Raw genomic sequence first — 18,394 nt, forward strand, 5'->3', positions numbered from 1 at the left:
AGGGCTAGGCCTCAAGCCCCCAGCCCCCGCTGCGGACTTCACGGACTTCACGTCTGCTCCTTTGACCCAGATGCCTCCGCCCTCCCGGGCCGGAGGGATAACCTGGCCAGAGGGTCTGCCCCGGTTTATCCCCAGGTCCACCTCCTGCGACTTGGGAGGACGTCGGAAGTGGGCTTCTCTTCAGTGTCAAGGGGCCAAGGTCAGAGCGGTGGGGCCTCGAAGGACACCCCCATCCCCCCACAGCCCACCCTCCACCCAGGACCAGAGGGGTCTCAAAACGAGAATTAGGCCTTTTGACCCCGCTGCCTGAAACCCTCCCTGTCTTCCTTCCACACTGGAACTAGAGTCCCCGCTGTTTCTCCAGCCCTGGAATCTGCCCATCCTGCCCCCTCCCCTGCTCCAGGCACCCTGCCTCGCTTTAGCTCCTTGAGAGCACGTTTTGCCCCTACCCCAGGACCTTTGCAAGGGCTGGTCCCTCTGCCTGGATCCCTCTTCCCCCAGACCCGCCTCCCACCCTTCCCGGCCCCCGTGCAGAGGCTCCCCAAGGGCAGGGATGGCCGTGTCTCTCGTCCACTCCTGGGTGCCCAGTGCCAAGAGCCGGGCTAGGATGTGCTCCCTGTGTATTCGTCTAACGGATGGTGGGTGGATGGAGGGCAGGCCCTGTGGGCTTCACCACCCAGAGAAGTGTCTTCAGGCCTCACCAGCCTGCAGCCCCCCTTCACCTTCCCACTGACCCAGCTGGGCCAGAGCCCGGCCACCAGCCACGCTGAGGAGAGAGCAGCTCGGCCTGGGGCAGGAAGGGTGGAGAGCTTGGTGCTACAGGGGATTTGAGCCCAGCGAGGGCTCTGGGCCCTACTTTCTTCCCTCTCAGTGCTGCCGAGAAAGCACAGAAGCGGGCCGTCCTTACCCAAGCCTGGACTGGGGTCTCGAAGGCCTTCTGCCTCCTAAATGCTCATGACCGACCATCTCTGGGCCTCAGTTTCCCTACGTGAGAAATGGGAGCTCCACCCATTCCTTCAACAAGTGTTTACGATTTGCCACTGTGTGCCAGGCAGGCATTGGCACTCTGGGAGGAAGCAGGGCAGGCCCAGCCCCTGACGTCAGTCTAGGGGCTCAGGGGACAGGCGTTCAACATGTGAGTCCCCAGAAGTAGAGCCTGCAACAGGGATTCGTGTGCGCGTGATTCACTGGGGGGTTGGGGGCAGGGAAGCAGCAGAAGCAGGAGAGGAGCTGAAGGGCCCAGGTGGGTCCAGCTGACGGCCAGCTGGCCTGACCCTGGGCTCGGGAATGTGAGCTGTCCCACTTGCCGGCGGGGGCTGGGCTTTTGTACCCTTGGCAACCAGCCTCTGGCTACTGCCACCCTGCCGAGCGGGGAGGTCCAGCCTCTCAGCCACTTCGGGCCAAGGTGGCTCCTGTTGGCCCAGAATGGTTCTCCAGGGAGGGGGCAGCTGAGAGCCATTAGCAAATGACACAGCACCTGGGCGCCCGGCTCATCCCGGTAAAGGGGTTCAGGTGGCGCACAAGCCACGCCTGCTGCAGCAGTAGCGATGCAGTGCGGTCCCTGAGTGAGGGACACGAAAGGGTGCCATGGGTAAAGCAAGGGGAGGCCTTGTTGCAGGGACCAAGGCGGGGGGGTCCTCCAGGGAAGTGACATTTCCTCTGAGATCTGAAGGGTGGGTAGAGGTTTGCCAGGTATGTGGGGAGGAGCTTCCCAGAGAGAGAGAGAGAGACCAGCACTAGCAAAGGCCCTGGAGTAGGAGAGCTCAGGAAGAAGCAAAAGGAGCCGCTTGGCTGGGGCAGGGAAGGCCACCCAGGGCCCGTGGACCCCACGCAGGGCCCGGCCTCCTTCCCCAGCACCCAGCTTCCCTCAGGCCTCCCTGGCAGCCTTGCTGCATTGCCCTCCTCCTCCTGGAAAGTCAGCCTCTCCGGAGCGGGAGCTTTGGTTCTATCTTATTCACGACGGAGCCCCAGCACCCAGAACAGCCGGTGCCTGGCACCCCGTAGGGGCTCAGCTTTGGCTGCTCCCGCAAGATGTGAAAGAACCGCAGGAAGTAAGATGTCCGTATTTGTTCTTGGCCTGTCCTGCGAGGGGCCGGGGGCCTTGCCGCAGGGCTGGCCGGGGTGGGAGGGTCCAGGAGGCCTCCTCCGTGTCAGCCCAGGCTGTGAGGTGCCAGGGAGCCACTGCCTGCAGACTTTAAAATTTTTCTATGTTGTGGTCTTCTTCTCAGAATAACATTTTGAAATGCACAAAATGAAATACCTCTGGTTGCAGAGGAAACCCATCCTCGTGCAAAGCAGTTACCAAAATACAAACGAAAAAATTTGTGGGATATTAATAACCACATTTCCTCACTAACCGCTGATGCCAGCTTCCTGGTGGTGAGCACAGCCTCACTGTCGGGGGTCCCAGAAAGTCACTGACGAAGAAACACCCCCATTCTGCAGGCAGCAGAATCGCCTCCATCCATAAACGAAGAGGACGGCAAATTTCCATTTGAGGTGAGCAACACGGAGATGGACATGTTTCTCGTCCCAGTACATATGCCCCCGGGTTTTCCCCTGAGCCCTGGTGGGCGTGCGGGCCCGGGTTCAGGCCCTGCAGGCCCAGTGGTTTGGAGACAGGCTTGCTGCTGTCAGGCAGGACAGGGGAACTTTGCTGACAGAGGCCCGAGAATAAATACCGTAGGCTTTGTGGCCGTGAGGTCTCTGGAAGCGGCGTGGCTCTGTTGTAGCATGAAAGCAAACCCGTTAGTTATTAGTTACTGTGTTCAAATAAAACCTCATTTATGGACACTGACATCCGAATTTCATATATTTTTCACATGGCGCAAACTATGACTCTTCCTTTGATTCTGCCCCCAACCCACAATCATTAAAAAAATGCAAAAACCATTCTTAGCTAAAGGGCCATACAGAAACAGGCCGTGGGCTACATCAGAACCTCCCAGAGGGCTTCTTTAAACTCACAGCACCATGAGTTCTGATTCATCTGGCCGGTGGCAGTCCCCAAATGTGCATTTCTAACAAGTTCCCAGGTGATGTTAAGCAGTTATGGGGGCCTCACCTTGAGAACTGCTGTTTTTCTGCCTGGGGGGAAGGAGCCCCAGAGGTTTGTGTGTTGACCCCCTGCTCTGGCTCTCTCACACGGTTATAACCCATTCCGGGTGTGAGTTTAGGTGGCCGGCGTTCCCTACAGAGGTGTCGAGCCGAGGTAGCCCCTCTCTGATGTAGGAGAGGAAAAAGATTGTTTTCCCGTCTATCCTCCTAGGTCCTTCAGCTGGTACCCTGCAAAGTGGACTGACAAAAGACAGATGAACAAGGGAAAAACAAGCAGAAGTTTATCAACATATCCATAGCACATACACATGGGAGAACTCAGTGATGAGTGGCTGACAAGGATGGTTAGAACTTAGAATGTCAACAACGCTTTACAGATGAGGAAACTGAGGCTCACGGAGAGGAAGGAGCGGGCCGGCCTCTCAGTGCTCAAGCCAGACCTCTGCACCTCGTTTCTGATGCACCCTTTCTCTCCCTCACCTCCCACTCTAGTGCAATACCCTGACCTTTAAATTTTTAAAATTTGTTTTCAGCCCCAATACGTTTCTCCATCCCGCTGCCACCACCCGTTCCAGGCCACTGTCCTCACTGACTTGGATGATTGCAGTTATCTCCTCTCTGGTCCCCTGGGCCCCCTCGCCCTTCTCTACCTGCACAAAACTTTAGAGTCCCCTGGGCTTTGGGTCTGGGTGACCTGGGCTCCCTGACCCTGATGGGTCCACTGGGGGTGCTGCATGAAGGCTCCTCCAACAGGCAGAGAGTTTGGCTGCACCAAAAGGAGCACACCAGTTGCCTGGATCCTGGCACCATCCTCTCGGGGTGACCTGCCGGCCCCAGATCCTCCCTGAAACCTCAGTTTCCGACACATGAGGAATGAGGCTCTCTGAGGCCCTGGGTCAGGCCCGCACGCTGAAGGGCTCTTCCTTTCCCTTCCCGGATCGATGCTGCTTCAGTGCTGAGGCCTGGGGCTGTTCCGATTCCCTAGTGAGGCCCAGTGCAGAAAGTGAGCTGGAGCTTGGCGACCACAGCTCTGGGCCAGGGCAGGGCCCGAGGCTGTGTACTGTACAACCCCAGGGTGCCATTCCCAACCTACTCAGCCGTGCACAGCAATGGCAACTGCTGAGGCCTCTTGCCTCTCCTTGCTGCCTGCGGGCTCCGTGGGGAGGGATCCGCAGCATGTATGGCAAGTATGGTTTGGGATGCCCGGGGCCCAGATGGGAGCTGCTCCTGCAGACACCAGCAACGTTGTTTTGTGAACCTACTGGCCAGCTGGAAAGTGTTTGAAAGGGTGGTGCGGCCTCCTTCCATCACACACACATAAGCACATACAGACCCACACATACACGTGCACACACACCTAAGATGTACACAAACACATACACGCCCTAAACACACACACAACAGTGTACGTCGTATTACACAGTAGTGCAAAAGAGCAGCCCCTGATGCGTGCACCAACGTGAAGGGGCCTCACAGTCACAAATGGAGACGTGCTCGAGTTCTAGGATAGACATGACTCTGTGGGGATAGAAGTCAGGCTAGGGGTTGCCTGTGGGAGCAGGTGGGCCAGTAACTGAGTGTTGGGGGCAGAACTGGGCGGATTTGGGCTCAGAGAACAGGCAGCACCTGGATCTGGAGGGATGGCCCGACGAGGAGAGGTTTTGGGTCCACGTGTCCTGCCCAGCAAAGAACAGGTTTTTATCAGTGTATGCATTGCACACACACACGGGACAGCTCAGTGAGGAAAAAAGATAGATAGATATGTACATAGATAGACAGACAGACAGACAGACAGAAAAAGCAGACACAGAGGCAGATAGGTAAAGTGACAGAACAAAAAACATACAGCCTGATAGATGGACCAAGAGATAGCATCAGAAGGACGGACACATAAACAGATATATTAACAAAAGGACAGACAGAAAGACAGATGGACGACACATAGAGACAGACGGGCAGGAATATGGATCGAGAGATACAGGTGGACTAACAGACAAGTGAGGCAGACAGACAGACAGTAAAACAGACGGACAGGTAGACACGTACACACACATCTGTACATAGAGTCATACACACACACATGTAGAGACAGAGAGAGACGCACAGCCAGTGGAACAGAGGGGCAGACAGCATTTTTTTCCTCTTTTTTTTTTTTCTGCCTTTGAATAGAGTTCCTCTACTGGGGCCTCTGGGGACGAGGCCCTGTGTGGGGCACGGGGCCCGAGAAAGCCACTCCCACAAGAGGCGCCATTATAAGCTGACTGTTAACTGGGAGCCTTGGATTCTGGGTGAAACGTTTTGATGGCTTCGAATGATGTGAAGGGCAAAACAGGGTAGATCTGACATCTCGTATGGCATCAGAATGCTTTCTGCTCTTTGAATATTTGACTAAGGATATACATCAAGAATTGTCATATTTTTATTTTATTTGTGCTTGTTTTGTGTTTAAGAGGAAACATCCAGAAAAATTCTACCCTGAAGCCTTTTTCCTGGAATATATCTACTGGAACCAGCAGAGGGCAGGAAATCATTAGTCACTAGATGGTGTTGCTTGGTCTGTGGACAGTAAAGTCAAGGGTTTCTTGAGCACTTGGTTAATTAACTCCAGGAGCTGCGCACAGCCACCTACCCTTAATGGACGTGCCGAGTCGTCAGTATTTATAGCGCTCAGCGTTTGTGCTCTTTCTCAGCAATGAGATATCAGACGACGCAGCTGTTCTTCAGAGCAGGGTGGAAAATCAACAAATATCCACTCAGTATTAACTTTATGGATGGTCCAATGGGGTTATATTGGATAGAATAAAGAACAACCCAGAATGAATATCCTACTGAGATTACCAACTTTAAGCTTATTCTTTTTCCTTTATATTGCATTACTTACTAAATTCTGCATTCACAGAAATAAGTTGGCTGTTCAGAAAGAACGACTTTTGGAAGATAAGGAATCAAAGTGTATCTGAGCTCGTTACAATTGACGACCCCCCAGCAATGTGGTCTCTTCATCCAATTGCTGGCAACAATTAGACAGGTACTCATCAGTATTTACAGGTGACCTCTCACCCCTCCACCGCCTCCCCCCCACCCCCGTCATCTCTAATGTAATTTGCAATTATAAATGCATCCTTAAGTTTTTACGACTTTGGAATAAGTAGGGATAGGCTGATCTTATCATACGAATAAGATCAAGCATGTTTCTCTTTGAACACGGAAATTACGAAACAGAAGTATTCCCGTTACAATTAGCTTAGAGTCAATAAAGTCTGCTGGAATACTGATGAATGTGAAGAGTTAAGAAACAAACAGGAGGACTCAAGCTAGAACAACGAGCAGACAATACGGTGCTTCAGGTAAAGGAAGGCACTCCGTGCCCTCTTAATGAACCTCACCCTGTCCCAAAGCTAGCCACACTTGCATTCTCTATTGGGCTTTGCCAGTTTCTCGACCTCCAAGCAATGCAAACACACATTAGGTACTTTTTTATATCTAGCTTTTCCACTCAAGGTTATGTCTGTGAAACTCATCCATATTATTTCGTGCAGGAATCACTCATTTCATCATTGCTATGCACTATTGTTTGAATACATCAAAATATATGTGTCTGTTCGATTACTGGCATAAAATTTTTAATTAATTTTTCTAGCTTTTGCGTACTTGCACGTCTTTTCTTGGACATAAGCCATAGTCTCTGTCGGGCTGTGTCAGAGGGGGTACGTATGTATGCTCAGCTGTATAAATACTGCCAAGCAGTTTTCCAAAGTTGCTGTACTAATTTACACTCCCATCAGCGATGCTTATCTTGCCAGTTTTAAAATATTTTATTTAGTCTGTTTAATTTTAGTCATTCTGATGTGTGTGCTGTGTATGACATATTCATTTGAATTTCCTGAACAGTAATGTTGTAGGATTGGCTGTCCGAGGCTTCTAAGCCATTTGGATATCATCTTTTCTGAAGGGCTTGTTCAAACTTTTGATTATTTTTAATTGGGCTCTCTTTAAAAAGAAAATTGATTTGTAGCAGTTCTTTAGACGTTCTGGGTATGAATCCTCTATGGGATAAATGCATTGCAAATGCATCGTTCCCGTTTGTGTCTATTGTTTTTACCTAAAGTTCTTAATCTTAACAAAGTCCAATTTAGCAATCTTTTACTTTATGGTTATTGCATTTTTTGGGGTCCCATTGGAGAACGCTTTTCTGACACCAAATTCACAGATGCTGTAACAGAAAGAAGACGCACTCCTATGTTTTCTTCGAGAACCTCTGTAATCCCACCTTTCGCCTGGGCAGGACCTTCTCCAAGGTCTGCGTCCCGGCTCTGCCAGGTGACGGCCCTTCCCCAAGGGCATGGCCTCTGCGAGCCCGAGCCCTGTCCTTTGTTTCTGCGGCCTCGCGGGCGGCGCCAGCTCCCCGAGTGTGGCCTTTCTTGTCTCGGGTCCCCGCTGCGTGCTTCCCCAGCTCCCTACGTGCCCTGGTCTCTGTTAGACTAACTGGTACGGTTTCTGTTTTCCCAACTGGACAATGACGAAACGATTACTAACCTGGAAAATGTAAACTAAAGCTACTTGCACTTCTCGTTACCTGTCTGATGGGTAACAACTGAGAAGGTCAGCAATATCCAGGGGTGGTCAAACCATGGGTAAATATATATACTTCTACGCTATTTTGAGTACATATGAGTGCTATTTTTTGAGGAGCCATTTGGCGGTACATAGTAATATTACAATGTGTATGGATTTGACCCGTAAATTTTCCTTCATGCCACCCCTGCCTCTAGAGAAAGACGCTCACCTGAGTAGGAAGACTCTTACTGGCATGATCACCTACACGTGGTTTGGATGTAAATCGTCATAACAGGACAGTTGTCATACTGGCACCTCCGATGTACAACATGAGGTCGATCTATACGGCCCGAACAGGGCAGATAGGGTATGAAAGTGTTGATCTGTACAGAGAAGCATGTGGTATAGTTGTATAAAATTATGGCCCACAAATGATCTTGTCCTGCTGAGGGTTCCAGGCACTAAACTCTCAGTTCAGTAGATGAGTGGTGCCCTAGGTCATCTGATGTTTGTAGGGGACCGGGGCTCTCGTGGGGGTGCTGCTGGACCAGGGGACCACCCAGCTGTGTGGTCCCTGCAGCACGGCCGCTGGCCAAGCCCGTAAATTCAACACTGCTCAGAATCTTTCCTTGGTTGTTCTGGTCGTCCTAATCATGCCGTGAGCAAGTATGTCCCCGGGTAGTCTGAGGGCTGGGGCACAGGATAAGGAGGCTGCTGAAGGCCCAGCAGGCCGTGCACAGCGGCCTCCGTGGATAGCTGGCAACACGGAGAGGTTTGCCTCCCAGCGTGGTTGCCCCGCTGCCGCTTCTGTGATTATGTCATTTTACAGAGCGAAGGGATTTTGCGGATGTCACTAAAGTTCCTGATCAATGACCTTTGGAGGGATAAGACCCCAGTGGGCCTAATCTCATCACACGAGCCCTTGCGAACTGACTGCTTTCTCTGGCTACAGGCACAAGGGCAAGTCCGGGGCGTCCGGAGCTCAGCTGAGAGGGAGCTGAGCTGTTAGGTGTAAGTGATTAAAGCCACAAGCCACAAATGGAAGCGCTAAAGCTTTAATCACTTACTGTGATGAACGACGCAAGCATCTACAGCTGTTCCATTTTCCCCCAGGAAGTGGTGCGCCTGTTGAGGGCTAGGTAGAGCAGAGCCGCGTGGGGGTCGTCTTACTGCAGGGGGGAGCTCAGCAAAAGGCTCTGTCGGTTCTACGGACCCAAGGCTGAGGGTAGGTGTGAGGGGGTGGGCTCGGAGTGGAAACGTCCTGGGTACCAAGTCAGAGTGGGGAAAGTGCCTTCAAGGTTTCCCCTCCTCCCCGAAGGAGGCCTCACAGAGGCGCCTGGAGAAGACCCCTGTCCGAGGCTTCAGATAAAGGGACCTGGGAATGGAGGTGCTGGGGCTAGAAATGTACATTTGTGAGGAGCACTGCCAGCCAGGGGGCCTGAGCTCCTTGACTGTGGAGGGGAGCAAAATCTGTCATCCCAGAATGTGTCTCTCTGGCATGAGGATTCATTTAGGCTGATTATTTTAAGAAACAGAAGACTCAGGAAGTGTTTTTTTTTTTTTTTTTTTACCTCCCTCTTAGCTGCCTGTAGAATTTAGATAAAGGGTCTGTTCCTGGAACAGAGCTGTCACCAGAGAAATCTGCAAAGAACGTGGGTTATGTGTGGTGGGGAAACTCAGCAGAGCCTGGAGACCAGTGTCCAGTCTGCGTCCCACTTTCTCTGCAGGGCCCAGGAAACGGCGATTTACCAAACATCTGCATGTCTGTCACCGGGTGAACTGTCTGCGTTCCCTTTGAAGCCCCAAATCCCTACCCAACATCCTCTATGGTCTTAAGCTGAAGATGGTATTTAAGGTGAAGGTTTGGCCATTGGCGAGTTACTCAGTTTCCCTGGGTCTCTCCCATGGATACATGTTATTAAAGTTTGTTTGATTTTCTCTTGTTAGTCTGCCTCATGTCAATTTAATTCTTATACCAACCAGAAGAATCTAGAAGCGTAAAGGAAAATCTTCCTCTCGGGCGGCTGAGTATTTCATTATATTTCTATATATATGTATATATACATATCTCACGTTTTCTTTATCCACTCATCCATCGATGGACACAGGTTGTTTCCGTATCTTGGCTTTTGCGAGTAACGCGGCCATGAACATGGGGCACAGATATCTCTTTGAGATACTGATTTCATTTCCTTTGGATACATACCCAGAAGTGGGATTGCTGGGTCATGTGGTAGGTCTATTTCTAATTTTTTAAGGTACCTTCCTACTGTTTTCCACAGTGGCTTCACCAATTTACACTTCCACCAACAGTGCACAGGAGTTCCCTTTTCTCCCAAGTGAGCGTTTTCAATCTGGGGAGATCATCAGTGATGCCTCCACAGAACCTCCCTGCTGGTTCCTTCTGGGTCTGAGTACCAGACTTCCCAGCATCGCTGCCTTGGAAGAGACCCGTGGGCGAGAGGGAGCTTGTTCCGCAGAGAGAAGCAAAGGCTGTGGGGATGGGGTGCAGGACCCGTGTGGGGAGGGGCAGGGAGGCAGCATGAGCTCCTTCAGCTGCAGCTCCTCGAAGGGCCCTGGAGGGTGCAGACACGGCCTGGTGCTGTCTTGAGAGCCGCATCTGAAGAGCCTGCCTTGAGGGGTTTACTCCATGCGGGTGGCTGGGGTCTCAGTGAAGTCTTGGGGACGCTGGCGTCCATTGCAGGCCACTGGGAGAGCAGCCCTATGTCCCCCCTGCCCTGGGCCTATCTCCTCCATGCTGGTGGACACCCACCCTGGTCCCAGATGCACACCTACTCTGAAAACACCTGCTTCACATGCTTTCAAACTGGAAAACATCTGATTTGGACTTTCCTGGGTAAGTCAAAGTTCCTCTTTCATTTTTACCTACATTAGCCATTATTTCAACGAAGCATGTCCCTGTGGCTGGGGGACTGAGGTCTCTAAGAATAAAGGACCATAGTTTAAAGTTTTTTCCTCTTCTTCCCGTGCCCCCACCATGTGATCATGAACTTCTAGAAATAAGCTGGCAACTCATGTTGTGTGTCTTTTGCTGCATCCAGAGAGATGGTTGTATCCATGCTCTAGCACGTGAGTAGATATGCATGTGTAGAACATTGCTTCCGGCTGTCACCTGCTAATAATTAACATCTAGTAAATGCTAGCTTTTTATTAAGTGGCTACAATGCACATGAGTCGATCTTTAGGATGATGAACGTGACAGGTGTTGTGTGTTCTTTATCAAGACACTCTTTGCAAAGCCTTTTAACATAAATGTGTTAAATTCTATAATTAATCTACCTAGACCTCGTTAGCGGGCTGACATTTTCAGTCAATAAAGGGCAGTGAGATGTGTCAGATCCCTTACTCGGACCCCACTTAGGAGCAGCTCCATTAATTCAACGGTTCTTTATTGAGCACCTACTGTGTGGCAGCTTCTGTGTTTGGCTGTGGCCCTGGTTAGCTCCTGTTTAATAGATGCTTAGATCTGTGGCTGGAGGACAAAGGCCAAGTGGTCTTGGGGATGTTGAGCCCATGAATGAGTTCTTTTGTCTCCTACACTACCTTCCTGTGTTCACTGCTCTCAGGAAGCACATCTAGGTTTGGGGGGAGATGGGCGTTCCCCATGGAAACCTGGCCCCTACTTGAGGTCACCGTTGCCTGACATCAGAACCCCTGGCCCGTCCCCAGACTTGGTCCGCAATTGTCACGTAACTTGTCCTGCACGTGCAGAACCAGGCACCTCTTCACATCTATTCTACAGTCTTTGTGTTCTTCTCATCTCAGTAGCACCGTTACGTGAGCATCTTCTCTTTGTGTGCAAAGGTTCCAGAGCGTTCCTTTATTCGTGCCATGCTGCTGGCTATTCCATTTTTTAAGCTATGATAAATAACATTAACCTTCTAAAAAATACATTCGGGTGGTATTCGGGATGAAGATATCATCTTAATAGGTATCAAATTGCTTCACCGGATTTTGCTTATCTTTTCCAAATAAAGGGTCCGTCGTGTGGGCTCCTCTCCTTGTGGAAGAGCACACGCCCGGTCCCGGCAGGGAGGCGGGATACCCTGCCCTCAGGGAGCCTGCAGTGTTGGAGGCGTCGGCTCTCTCTCTGACTCAGACACAAGGCCCCAGTGGCATCTGTCCCTCTCGGTTGTGAACCTCAGGAGATGGTCACCTGGCGTACAGGTGCGCAGCCTCCCTGAGATCAGACGCTTTGTCTGATGAGACAAACGAGGGCAAGGAACAGCAGGCCCTCGCCTACGTGCACGTGACCAGGTGACGCCCGTGTGCAGCTGGCCCAGACATCCAGGAAGCCCTAAGGAGCCACACGACATCCCGAGGGTCACAGTAAGGCCGCCGCTTTGCTCACAATGCGCTCACCAGGCACTTGTTCGCTGTGCTCTGTTATAAAAAGTTCAGCTGCAGCACGGCTTGGAGCACAGAGAATGGAAGGCAAGAGGCATCTGCTGTTGTAGGAGAGGCATGCTGGCAGCGGTGACCAGAGGAAGAGACCGGGAAACTGTGAGCAGAGGATCTGAGAAATCAAAAAGCCCAGCAGACAGGGCAGGTGGTGTCAGGGCTGCTTCCTTGGGTCCGAGAGCCGTTCTGGCACTGTTGTTCAGTGAGCTGTGGCCTGATCTTGCAGACATGCGTGCCATGGCCCCGGTGGGCAAGGGATTTCCCAGGCTCCGTGCCAGGTGCTTGGCAGCCGTGACTCAAGCTGGTGTCCTTCTCACTGTCCGAGGAACAAGGGCATCGGTGGTCTCTGCAAACTGCACCCCGGGTCTCCAGGTCTCCGGGGGCTTCGGCAGAGACGAGGCCTCCAGTGCAGTGCTTTCACGGGGTCCCCTCCTCGGCAACCTTTGTGCACTTTGGAAATGGGCCTGACGTTAGCTAATTCAGCCTCATCAACGTTAATAAGATCAAATTGGGTTCTATCATATTACGTTAGTTGGCAGCAAATCAAAGTAGATATTTTTGAAAATCTGAGTTGACAGAGAAGGCTGCCCCCACAAGTAAGTTTTCCAGAAAATAAAGCCACGACTTACGGAGCAGCAAATCACAGCCCAGCGACTTGGCCTGTAGCCGAGAACCTCCTATAAACTCCCCTCCACGGCTCGGGTCACACTTCCTGCTGCCAGGTGGCGATCAACCCCAGGGCTGGCCTCCGTCCATGGCACGTACGCGGCCTGAGCGCAACCAGATGGGTCGCTGGCATGGAAGCTGGAATGGAGAACTAACAATCTCGGAGCCCAGATGTAATTTCTAAGGGGATCCAGCCCGCAGAGCAGAGCTACCTGGGTGTGTGGCTCTGACACAAAGAGACATCCGTGGTGCTGAAATGACCCCCTTGGCCTCCCGCTACCCCACCTCCTCCTGTCATAAACCGATGACTAGAAATTCCAGTTCTAGCAGCAAACTGCCCCAGGTCCGACTTCTCCCCGCTCTGGCCCATCCCTGGTAACATCAAGTCATCTTTGGCCCCAACCTTCTGCTTCAGGACCAGAGGGAAGGAAACCACTTGAAAAAGCCAATCTCACAGAATCAGCATTTCTTTCCGAGACTCCAAGTCATGTCTGAGAAAGGAAAGATCATCTACAAGGCAAAGAGGAGCTCTCAGCTAGTGCTTCTCACCAGCCCTGGCTGGTGCTCCAGGGCTCCAGGTCCAGGCGGGAGGACTCATGGGGTCGGGGAGTGTAACCCAGCAGGATCCTATGGGGCCTTCCTGGGACGGACCCCTCCCCATGTCCTCTGCTGTAGCTCCTCCCTGAAGTACCTAGATGATAGCATCTGAGGCACATTCCTGAGTTGTTTTACAGATGCTGAAACCCCCACCAAATGGAAGAAGTTAACTACTGATGACCATGAGCATGTAGCCCCCAGACCTACTGGAGTCTGAGAATCGATAATGTTCACCCCTGTGAGCCCGCCCTGTGACCTCATCATCAGCCAATCAGAACTGTGCACAAGCTGATCCCACACCCTGTGACTCCCCTCCCTCACTTGGCCTTTAAAAATGCCTCCCTGGGACTTCTCTGGTGGCGCAGTGGTTAAGAATCCGCCTGCTAATGCAGGGGACACAGGTTCGAGTCCTGAGCCGGGAAGATCGCACATGACGTGGAGCAACTAAGCCCGTGCGCCACAACTGCTGAGCCTGCGCTCTGCAGCCCACGAGCCACAACTACTGAAGCCCGTGCACCTAGAGCCGGTGCTCCGCAATGAGAGAAGCCACCGCAATGAGAAGCTCACGCAACAAAACGAAGAGTAGCCCCCGCTCACGGTAACTAGAGAAAGCCCGTGCGCAGCAATGAAGACCCAACACAGCCAATAAATAAATAAATAAATAAATAAATAAATTTATAAAAACATAAAAATAAAAATAAAAAAATTTTAAAAAGTAAAAATGCCTCCCTGAAACCCACTGGGGAGTTCTGGCGTTTTGAGCATTGGCTGCCTTGGCCTCCTTATCTGCTGCCTTACAATAAACACTGCAGGTTCCTTCACCACAACCTGGTGTCACTAGATTGGCTTTATTCTTGCACGGGTGAGCAGACACAAGTTTGGTTCGGTAACAGGAGGACAGCTGCCCCCAAAGGTCTGGGGCGTCTTCTGGTCGTTTCCGCCACTGGCTGATATTTTCTCAGCCCGTCACCCATCCAGGGTGCCAACCTGTCTACTAGAACGTGTGGGGTCGCTGGGCACTTTGGGGCTGCGAGGGGGTGGTGTGGGAAGGGCACTCCCAGGCCTGTGTTCCTTAGAAAAGGTGTCCGCATGGTTATGGACCCCAGTCCTGGGTGCTCTGGGGCTGGGCTGGCTCTGGGTGTGGTCAGAGGTCTGGGTCAGTGCTCAGCGCTCTGGTCAGTGCTGGGTCTGGGGTCAGTGGTCCCCTTCAATCCCCCTCCCAGGCACTCCTCTGTCTGATCACAGAGACTGGGGGTTTTCTGTCTCCCCAGTGACTGGCCCAGGGCTTGATCCCTGATGCCTGCTCGGCTCCACACACCTGGAGGACCAGGGCCTGGGCAGAGCCTGTGCCCCTGGGTGGCCAACGAGAATTCCTTGATCTACTGATGCATTAAGGAGCTTCCCTTATCCTGGTGTGGAGGCTGAGGAGACACTTGCTGGGGGAGAAGGTCAGGCAAGCAGGGGAGGGATGGGGTCCAGCAGCTGGAAACGTCTGAGTCCTTGACACTTGGAGGGGCCCAGAGATGGCATCCCTCCCGGTAAGACCTGCACCCTCTCCTTCCAGCCCACTTGGACCCACCTCTCAGAGGTCTTCATGGGAGGGTCCCCTTGGAGGTGGCCTTTGATGTATCACATGACCAGAGTGTCCCCTGGAGACACACGTGCTGGGTGAGGGGTCCCCCACCCCAACCCAGACCCCACCCTGGAGACACATGTGCTGGGTGAGGGGTCCCCCACCCCAACCCCAAACCAGGAGATGCGTGTGGTTCTTGGGACCGCCCTCCTCCAGGAGGGCGTACTCAGTCAGGAACGAGGTCCTCTGTGGTCCAAAATGGCCCACGTGCGAGGGAGGGCTGCCGTCCACCAGTTCCCTGCTTTTCCATCCCTGCCTCTCCCAACAGGGGCCCTTATAGGAAAAGCGCCTCGGATTCTTCTCTTTCAATTTCACTCTTCTCTCCCTCATTTTGGAAGGTTCCGAAGCACATTCTCTTATTTCCTTGTAAAGCTGTTGTGTCAGAGTTTGAGACACCACCAGGAGACTTCTGGGCCCAGTGTTGCTGTGGCTTCATCAAAAGGGGCCGGGTGGAAAATAGAACCACTGCAGGCCCTGCAGATGTCCCCACTGGGAATGAATCCCATCAGGGCACCAGGACTCACAGGCTTCAGGGAACCCCTGCCCTCAGGACTGGCCTCCTTTCTTCCAACCAGCTGCTGGTCAGAGGCCCAGGCACCCCCATCCTGGCTCCACCCCCCAGGGCCTGGATTCTTGGACAGCCTAGGGGTAATTCAAGACCCTCACGCTCCTTTATCTGGGGGCGAGAATGTCTTAAAAGCTGCATTTGGCTGATTTCGGAGGTCTGATTGTTTCTAGCTCATGGGGGTGGAAAGATGGGGTGTGATGTTCCTACCTCTGCAGGACCTTCCCAGGGTAAAGATCTGTGCATTTCCCCAGCCAGTAAACTCTCGACACCATCCTCCCAGGAAGCCCAGATCCAGGATTACGAGGGCAGAGGCTCTCCCCTTGCTTACCTGTAACTTCCCACTCCCACAGCGAGGAGCCTGGCTCCCACCATCTGCCATTTATCTATGCATTGCTCCTTTCTAGGTTACATGTGCAGAGGTTTCAGAATTGTTAGCTACTACACCCTGGAAAGAACTTCATAAAATAAAGCCCACTGTTTATGTCCGGTCCATTTTGCCTTTAGTCTACAGATTCCATTCATTTCCACAGGTAACTTAGGTCAGCACCTTTGCCCCCACCCTTGACAGTTTTTTCCATACATTTCTAATACAGTTAGATTCTGTCACATCGTGTATCCCATCCTGCAACACTCCTACACCCCAAATACTAAATTTGAATAGATTATGATTGACCCCTTGAGCTATACAAATCTATGGATTTGGACAAATGCTTAGCAACAAGTATCCGTCCTAAAGTGTCACATGGAATACTTCAAACCCCCCAACACATGGTCTGCTTATCATCTATGTAGCTTTGCCTTTCCTAGAGTGTCTTAAATGGGGTCATACTCCGTGCAGCTTCTTCAGACTGGATTCTTTCACTTAGCAATATGCACTTAATTAAGATTCATCCATGTCTTTCCGTGGGTTGATGGTTCATTTCTTTCTATTGCTGCGTCGTGTTCCATTGCATGTGCATGGGAGGAAAAACAGTTTTCCCTCTACCTTTCTAGGTTCTTGGTTGAGATCCTCCATGTAATAAAACATTAATAGGAGAAAAACAAACAGAATTTTAATAACACTCATACCTCTTGTATATCTAGGAGATACCCAGGAAAACTAACTCCTTGAAATGGACCAAGCCATCACCTTAAATACCATCTTCAGCTAAAAACAAACAAAACAAGACTTTGGGGGAAGGGGAGAAGCCGGTTATGACAGGTTATCATGCAATGCACAGTAAACAAGGGCATGGTTACTATGCAGATTTAACTCAGGACTTCTCCATTGATGAGGGTTTCTTGAGATTTAATCATCCTTCTATTCTATTCTATTTAATCATCCTTCTATATAATCATCTTTCTACAGAAAGGGACACACCCTTGAAATGGAGATTCCCCTTATAAATGTAAATGTCCCTCAAAAAGGGCAAACTCTACTCAGTTTTCTGAAATTCTTCAGGGTCATTTTATTATAAAAAACCAATCAGATCAACATAATACCTATGCCTAAGAGCATTTTGGGGTGGCATATTCTGTTCCCCATGACATGGATGTACCCCCAGTTTGCTTATGCATTTATCTATTGAAGGACATCCTGATTTCTTCCAGTTTTTAGCCATTATGAGTAGAGCTGTTATGCATAATTCCATCCTTGTTTGTGTTTAGATATAGTTTTTCAAAGCAGTTGCCTAAATACTGGAAGCACGATTGTTGGATCCCAAGGTAAGACTTGTTTAGTTTTGGAAAAAACTGCCAAACAGTCTTACAAATTAGCTGAACATGCATTCCACCAGTAAGCAGGGAGAGTTCCTGTTGTTCCTCACCCTGCAGTAACTGGTATTGTCATTTTCTTGGGGTTCAGCAGTTCTAATAGATGTACAGTGATATCTCATTGTATTAATTCGTAATTCCCTAATGGTGTATGATATTGAGCATTTTTAAAATACTATCTGTATATCTTCTTTGTCCAGGTGTCTGTTCATATCTTTACCTATTTTTAGTGGGGTTGTTTGTGTTAGAGGTCTTTGTATATTTGAGACAAATCCTTTATTAGATATGTGTTTTCAAATATTTTTCTCCCAGCTTCTGGCTTGTCTTTTGATTTTCTGAATAAGGTCTTTCACAGAGTAGAAATCTTTAAGTTTATAAAGTCCATGCTATTACTTTCTCTTTTTCTGTCGATTTCCTTTTGGTGTTGTGTGTTAAAACTCAAAGCTCATGATCTACCTAACCAAACACAAGTTCATGTAGATTTTCTCCTATGTTTTCTTCTATAATTTTGAAGTTGTGCCTTTTAAATGTGTCTAAGAATAATTTTGAATGAGTTGGCATAAGTTGTAAAGTTCGTGTCTACCTCCATTTCATGTCATACGGTTTCCAGTTAACGGTTCCTTAACTATTTTTGGAGAAGTTATGGGACACAGTCTCCATTTCAGTGGACGCCCAAAGTTGAATGGGTTCCGCAGCTCTGCCTGCAGGGAGCGCTGTGTCCCGTGAACTGTGAGGGACGCACGGCCTGCAGTTCCTGCACTGACCACACGGTGGCGCTGAGCTGGCCTCTCTGACCCAGAGCGCATGCGTGTTCCCCCTCCCTGCCTGCAGCTGAGAGCAGTTGTGTCTCCTCAGGCACAGCCGAGGCTTCGGCTGGGACGCCCGGCTCAGCGTCTCTGCTGACAGGAACTCAGTCTCCTTAGGACTCGCTGGGCTTTCGGTTTCAGGACGACGCAGGGCTGTGTCCACGCTGACGGAAGCTGGGTTTCCTGAGGACCCAGGCGACGCCGGGAGGAAAGGGTGAGAAGAAGTGGGGAGAAGCTTCCTGTGGGCGGCGGACGGCTGAGGGGGTCCGTCTTCCTGCGACCCAGGAAGGGCTTGGTGTGGAAAGCTGGGTTTTTAGTCACTTCGGTGTGCTGTGT

At 51.0% G+C, this 18,394-nt stretch overlaps 1 protein-coding gene across 7 annotated transcripts in view; it reads left to right on the top strand.

Annotated features, from left to right (window-relative positions):
- The window catches only part of KCNJ12 (potassium inwardly rectifying channel subfamily J member 12), a 53,210-nt gene extending 39,485 nt beyond the window's left edge, over positions 1 to 13,725 (top strand). The window contains exons 4-5 of one of the 7 annotated variants that reach the window (XR_005017726.1): positions 9,928 to 10,471; positions 11,613 to 13,023. The gene's annotated coding sequence lies outside the window, so the exon portion shown is untranslated. The other 6 variants (XR_005017724.1, XR_005017725.1, XM_036836051.1 and 3 more) reach the window with 6 other exon arrangements.
- The last annotated feature ends 4,669 nt before the right edge of the window (positions 13,726 to 18,394 follow it).

This window comes from Balaenoptera musculus, chromosome 20 (assembly GCF_009873245.2).
Source record: "Balaenoptera musculus isolate JJ_BM4_2016_0621 chromosome 20, mBalMus1.pri.v3, whole genome shotgun sequence".
Taxonomy (NCBI): domain Eukaryota; kingdom Metazoa; phylum Chordata; class Mammalia; order Artiodactyla; family Balaenopteridae; genus Balaenoptera; species Balaenoptera musculus.